Source organism: Sapajus apella, unplaced genomic scaffold (genome assembly GCF_009761245.1).
Source record: "Sapajus apella isolate SASKATOON/1434 unplaced genomic scaffold, GSC_monkey_1.0 scaffold98, whole genome shotgun sequence".
NCBI classification, from domain to species: Eukaryota; Metazoa; Chordata; class Mammalia; order Primates; family Cebidae; genus Sapajus; species Sapajus apella.
The window spans coordinates 3,962,304-3,970,359 of NW_022437038.1; positions in this window are offsets into that span (position 1 = coordinate 3,962,304).

Sequence of the window (8,056 nt, forward strand, 5' to 3'; positions counted from 1 at the left end):
TCTATGCTAATAAAGTAAGGCTTCTAAGTTCTGTCCCATGCCTATAGAGTAGTTCATATCTTGAAGTCTACATGACACTTTGACATACTTGCTTTGACGTAGCCATTACCAAATCTTGTGAAAAATAGAAGTCCTTACCTCTTCCTTGAACCTTGCCCTATTCCTGAGTTTTATCTTAACCCAGGTCTTTACTGTGAGAGATGTTGGTAAGGAACAAGGTGAAGCTGTGACATCTCAGTCATTGGGGCATATGGGCTCTTGCCATACTCAAGTTGGACCAAGGGCATTCCTTATGTTTGCAAGCAACTTTGTGTTTTTCGCTGTTTCTTTTATAGCAACTGAACATTAAAAAAAATCCCTATAATTGTTTTAAGAGATTAACTCGAAACTAGATGGATGGCCTCTTGGATGTGAGGATATTTACTGTGTCTTCAGGAGGAAGAAAAAGAGGGCCAGCAGTACATCTGAGCCACAAAATCATCTGTAGATCCTAACTTCTTAAGCAAATGAAAAGGTTTTTGAGGACAGTGACAATAATCATTCGTTAAGGCCCATTCCTAAAGAAAGTGTTCAGTATTTGTTTAGGTTAAACCCTATGAAATTGCCATTTTTGTGGGTGAAAAATGACTTCATGTTGGCAAGTTCATGTGATTCAATGGAAGAGTTAAGATCCTGTACCATACCTCACTTTAGCACACTGGAAAAAACATGGGAGCTTTGAGCAGACAGATCTAGATTGAAATCTCTGCTTTACCAACTATGTGACCTTGGGAAAGTATCATAGTCTATCTAAGCCCTAGTTTCTTTATCTGTAAATTGGAGAGACTAACACCAACTACATAAGATGACTGTGCTAATTAAATTGGAATAACATTCAAAAATCACCTGCTATAGAGGCAGAAAGTCGACCAGTGCCTGCCTAGGGCCAGGCAGTTTGGGGAAAAATGTGGAATGATTGCTAATAGAGTCTTTTCAGCATGATAAAAATGTTGTAAAATTAGAGTGTGGTAATAGTTCTACAACTCTGTGATATACTAAAAATCACTACATAATATATTTTAAATGAGTGAATCGTATGGTATGGCAGTTATATCTCAATAAAGTTATTTTTAAAAAGTCATAATGAGGGACATACAAAGAGAAAGTCAGAGAAAGAGCTCTAAGCTACTAAGGAAAAAAAAATGCTTAGACTTGGCCTTTCACAAGGCTTATTTGTAGGCTTGAAAAAGACAAACAAATAAACAAACAAACCTCTTAGTACTTCTTGAATTAATCCAGTTTAGCATGAGACAGTCATCGCAAAGCATTATTTCTAATTGGCTATTTCTGGTACTAGCCACAGGGGAAGGGGTTGTTTCCTTCTATTCTACATCTGGCAAAGATCTAGTTTTCATATAACAAATGTCATGAAGTAAAGATTTATTTTAAGATTTACTTCAGAGTTGAAAAAAGAGCTACAATTGACAGACTGTTTGGCTGCTTGGCATTTCAGGCCTCCCAGTGTTTGGTGCATAGTCATATGAATAAGAAAGCTGTATTCCCCAGCACTTTCTCATTCCAATTGCACAAACTCAACATGAGTCTGGTTTTGAACAGCAGCACAGCTTGGACAATGTTCAATCACCACACAGAGTCTGGGCAATGTAAAAAGCAGACCAGGGAGGCCTAAAAAGAGGGCATTATAGTTACTTGCCCAGATGATCAAATTACATTTTCCTCTTCTAACTGTCAGACATTTACAGGGACACAATTTGGAGATGCCTTTGGGTCCTATTTAATCCCTATGTAGAAACTAAGCATTTGCTAATAGAGGGCCAGATTCTTATGCAGGGAATTTTATACATACGACTTTATTGGGCACAAATCTGGACAGAAAAGGATTCCAGTTTTGAATGCTGCCTTATGATACATTTGTAAACAGTCCATCCCGTTTAGGATGATTTTTTTTTTTACCCAGAAGTGTTATTCAGTGAATTGTTTCCCCTCCCCATCTATGCAATTTCTGCATAAGATAAAAACAGTTATCAAGGATTACAGACCAGTGATTTCACCTTAATTTACACATCACCCTCTGAAGATGCAACATCTTGCTGTCTAAACGTGTATATGTTTGTTTGTTTTTAATCAACAGCACCTATAAGTAATAACTCAGAATTAACTAACAAAAATAAGTTGCTAGAATGCAACCAGGCTACTAGCATTGAACCAACTCTTATCCCAACACTAGCAGGATATCTGGGGTGGATTAGAGCAGGGAAGGTGAGCTCCTGCAAACGTTGTGAAATAGATGATGCCTTTCTGTCCTACTTTTCCAGCCCTTTTGTTTCCAGGTATCCAGCGACCTACTGCTGTGTTCTAGGTACTGAGATCCTAACGCTGCTTAATGCCATGGGAATCGGGCAGACCAATGCTCTGGATCTTTCTCTTCTTTGGTCTTTTTTTCAGTAGTTACTCATCCTGTGTATCCCACTCTTTAGTCATATTCTATTTTATGGTTAGTCTGATAAAATAATTCAAGGTGAGGAGTTCATGCTTTGAAAAAATTCTATGTTTTGCCCCTTTGAGGAAACATTTGCATTTCAACAGTAGGCTTTAATGTCTTGAATTACAGTTAATTCAGTCAGGAAGAGATTTTAGTCCACAATATTTTTTTATGCTCCTTAAATAATACTGTATAGATTTAGGCTATCTTCTTGGTTTATATATAAGAACAAGAAATATATATACAAATACACACACACACACACACACATATGAGAACAGGAATGATATGTACATATAGAAACATGACGAAGTAGATTCCACTTGAAGAGGAGACTGCAATCCATAAGGATATAAGATATGCTTCATGATCTAGAGAAAGTAAATTTTAAGTAATGAAGCTTGCCTGTGAACCACAGGTAAATAACACCAGCAGACAGATGAACCAGCAGTGGAAAAAGCAGATGGAGCAGCATTTTAAAAAATATTTTAGGAAACACAAAAATGAATCTGTACATTTAACTGGACTCTATGAACACCAACTAGAGCCACAAACCAATGGCTGTTATCCTGGAAGTGGGAAAAAGAACTTGAAGTGATTTGTCTTTTGAGTAACAGCCATTTTGAGAATAGGCAAACAATATCTTCAAGGCTTGTAATTTACACATGTACACAAATGTATAAACGGACACATATCTTTACACTACAAAACTTCAGATGTATAAATTATACACTTAAGACTGAACAATTTGCCCTCTTGTTATTTTGTAACTATAAGTTATTTATGACAAAAGAGCACTTTTTCTCAATAAAATCAATAAATACAACTGACACAAGGGTTTATTAAAGAATTACTTATTTCTATACAAATTAATGCAAAATGTAAGTGAATGCTGGCAATATTAAACATCCATAGAATAAATAATACTAGTTGTTAAATGACTTAAAAAGAACCTCTTTTGCATACTTTTCAGAGAAGCATTTTGAGTAAAATTTGAAATCTCTTGTTACTGTCCAGTAGACTAGTATAATCTCTAATAATTTCAGACACTGCTCTCTCTTTATGCCATTTTCTTCTGGCTTTTAATCACTTTTATAATTCTTCCTTGACAAAGGTAATAAAGTATAATTTAGCTATGAGTGTCTATTCTACATACAGAATTCACACACTATGATCAAAACGAATCCATCCTATCTTTTGTTTTCAAAGTAGAGATGAGGGTAGAAACTGCATGGAAAATCTAATATATCTTAGTTAATGTGACAGGTTCCTCCAAATCAAATACTGTAGAGAAAATTCTCAATTGTTAACATTGAACAATTGGGAAATTGGAGAAGGGATTATCTTTTCTTCAGTTGAACAGGTCATGCTCTTTACAATTAAAAATAGTACAGAATTTGGTTCAGAATTCACTGAAATTAAACAATCTCAATTTTAATTGCAACATATACTCATTAAGAATTGAGTATTAACAAGGATCTGTGCTGGGAGAATATGGAAATTCAAAGATGAAAAAGCTAAACTCTGTTGTCAAAGGCTTTACAATATACTGGGAAGAAAGATACATAAATGAACAGGTGATAGAATAAAAGTTATGTGATGTTCTTACCTATTCCTTATTTCAAAAGCATATATTTATTTTACTTGAATGTCTTCACAAGAGAAACATTGAATACTCTTAATTTGAGAGTATTGGAAGAAAAATCTTTCATATGACTTTAGTTTTGTAGCATTTGCCCCCTGGTATTCTCTACCAACATTTCTGCCTGCTTTTCCCGTGAACTTGGTTCTCCTTGACTCTATGTCAATCCATTCCACTCTAACTGTTCACTAAGCTTTGGAAAAAGTCATAATGCTGAGAACTATCACTACTATCACATGTTACATATATATTTTTGGGAGGAAGTTTGTGTCAGAGTATAGATGCCCTTCAAATTTTCTTTCATTTGAAAATGTTGGGGCAGTGACACATATAGAATGGCAGGAGTGTAACATGGGGGTAAATTCTATGATAAGAGTCAAATAAAACCAGAGGCGATTGCTCCAGCTTTGAAGGTCAAGGGAACAGTATTAAAATCAATATGGTCAGAGAAATAAGAAGTCATACTTCTCTTAAAAAGAAGTAGGCAGAATTTTTTTCTTCCTGGCTACACAATAAAATTCCATAAGCATAAGCTACACTGCTTATCTATTCCCCTGACCAATTGGCAGAGTATGCTGTTGCATTGTAAGTTGTGCTCAAATCGCTCATTAAAGTCACATTATTAGTAGTTTGGGTTTACTTAGCAGACATCTCATCGATCAGATCCTAGAAGTCTAGGTCAGCCGACATGAATAGGTGTGATGCTAGTGCTATCAACAGGTTTGGGAACAGAAAATTCAGAAAAGATCAAGCAAAAACAGTAAGAAAATAAGCCTTTGGCTCTAGGGTTTGGCACATAAAGGATTTCAAGTTAAAATAAGAAGTTGAGTTACTGAAAAGCAGATGACGCTCTATTTCATGTTAATCCAAGAATAAATTGTTGAACAAAGAAAGAATGGCAAAGACAAACGTTTTACTGCTGTTCCTTTAAATATTCGTTTGTTGGCTTTCCAGTTCTAGTAATGGTGGAAGAACTTGTCTCGGATTAACCCTCATTCAGGGAGCAATTATGAGATCCATGTTCATGCAGTTTTTAATCCCGATATGGGCGCCAAGAACATAAACTGTGGGGCAATTAGAAATCAAGAAGAAAGCTTGGCTTTAGGAGTCAAATAGTGGAATTTGAGTATAGCAATTCAGCTAGAATTTAAGGGGAGAGATTCAGTCCTCAAATCTGCATATTAACTGCTTTCAAATCTTGTGTGATCTGAGCTATGCATATGGCAGGGGGCAGGCAGGAAAAGACCCCAAAAAGCCCAAGAGAAAAGAGGGACTAGAAGACTGAAAATGCTGCATAGATATTACAGCAGATGTTCATGGCAGAAAGGACAATTTGAAGTATTAAGGTGGCTTGGTATATATAGGGCTTATCACTGAAATTCCAGAGAAGTCATGTATTGGAGGTAAAAACTGTGCTTCCGTATTAAGGGATTCACCTTAGGACAGTGGGAAAAACTAAAACAGAGTCACACTAAGAGCATAAAATCAAGCCTTGAAAAGTTCAATCTTATCAGCAAATTATTTACAACACACCTTTTTCAGAGGAACATAATGGAATCCAGGGTATCTATAATGAATTATTCAAAATATCTAGTAAAAAAATCTTAAAAAAAATTGATGATAGCTATTGAGAATCAGGAAAATTTAATCTATAATAAAGAGATAAAGCAATCAGTGGAAAATGACTTTTAGATGACCCAGATCATGGAATTAGCAGATAAGGACTTTAAAGCATTCATCATAAATATGTTCAAGGTCTTAGAGGAAAAAAATTGCCAAAACAATTGAACAGTTGTAGAATCTTAGTGAAGAAACAGAATTTATTAAAACTAAACATTAAAAAAAAAAAAACTAAACATTTTAGAATTGAAAGGATAAATATTTGAAATAAAAACTCAATTAGAGGCAAGATGGCTACCTGGATGAAACTAAGAGGAACATCTACCATTGAGAGACCAGGACACTGGAAAGATTGGCACACTTCCAATTTGGGGTTCATTTTGCTCTTGTTTTTCCAGATCCTTAAGATGCATCCTTAGGTTATTTATTTGAAGTTTTTCTTCTTTTTTAATGTATGTACTTATAGCTATAAAATTCCCTTTTAGTACTGCTTTTGCTGTATATCACAGGTTTTGGTATGTTGTGTTTCCATTATCATTTGTTTCAGGGAAGTTTTCAGTCCCCTTAATTTCTTTATTGACCCACTGTTCATGCAAGAGCATACTTTTTAATTTCCATGTGTTTGTATAGTTTCAAAAATTCCTCTTGTTTTTGACTTCTTAGTATGACTAAAACACTATAGAAAAAAAGAATAATCTGATAAAAAAGGGACGAAAGATTTGAATAGACATTTCTCAAAAGAATACACACAAATGGCAAACAGGCATGTGAAAAGGTCCTCAACATCATGGATCATCAGAGAAATGAAAATCAAAGCTACAATGAGATATCATCTCACGACAGTTAAAATGGCTTATATCCAAAAGACAGGCAATAACAAATGCTGGCAAGGATGTGGAGAAAAGGGAACCCTTATATGGTGTTGGTGGTAATCTAAATTAGTTCAATCACTATGGAGAATAGCTTGGAGGTGCCTCATAAAACTAAAAATAAAGCCACTATATGATCCAGCTATTTCACTGCTGGATATATATACCCCAGAGAAGGGAAATAAATATATGGAAGAGATATCTGTACTCCTATGTGTGTTGCAGCACTGTTCACAATATCCAAGATTTGGGGGCAACCTAAGTGCCCATCAACAGATTAATGGGTAAAGAAAATGTGAAACTTCTACGTAACGGAGTACTGTTCAGCCATAAAAAGGAAGGGGATCCTGTCATTTACAACAACATGAATGGAAACTGAGATCATTACGTTAAGTGAAATAAGCCAGGCACAGAAATTCAAACATTGCATGTTCTCACTAATTTGTGGGATCTAAAAGTCAAAACAATTGAACACATGGAGATAGAGAGTAGAAGGAGGGTTACCAGAAGCTGGGAAGGGTAGTGTGTGTGGGGGCAGGGGAGAGGTGATGATGGTTAATAGCACCAAAAAGTAGTTTGAAAGGATGAATAATACCTAGCGTTTGATAGCACAACAGGGTGTCTACTATCAAGATAATTTAATCATACATTTGAAAATAACTAAAAGGCTATAATTGGATGGTTTGTAAAACAAAAGATAAATGCTCGAGAGGATGGATCTCCTATTTTCTATGATGTGATTAGTATGTATTGCATGCCTGTATGTAAATATCTCATGTACCCTTTAAGTATATACATCTACTATGTACCCACAAAAGTTAAAAATTAAAAAATATTATAAATATTACAATAACATAAAGGTTGGCCAGGCGAGGTAGCTCATGCCTGTAATCCCAGCACTTTGGAAGGCCAAGGCAGGTAGATCACCTGAGGTCGAGAGTTGGAGATCAGCCTGACCAACATGGAGAAATCCTATCTCTACCAAAAATACAAAATTAGCTGGGTGTGGTGGCACACGCCTGTACAGTAATCCTGGCTACTCAGGACACTGAGGCAGAAGATTTACTTGCTTAAACTGGGGAGTCGGAGGTTGTGGTGAGCCAGTATCACGCCATTACACTCCAGCCTGAGCAACAATAGTGAAACTCCATCTTAAAAAACACAAATAAAATAAAAGTTAAAAAAAGAAAAATTATTATTACTTGGAGGCCAGTAGAAAACAAAACGAACAAAATAAAGAAATGAAAACTCCGTTGGATGAGATTAACAGCCAATTGAGAATAAAAGAAGTGAGGGTAAGTGAGCTTGAATATATGTCAATCAAAATTATTCATATGAACCACAAAGAGAAAGGAAGACTGACACCAAAACGAAGAGAGTATTTATAACTTCTAAGAAATTATAAAGCATTTAAAATGCATGAAATTAGACTCTTGGAGGAGA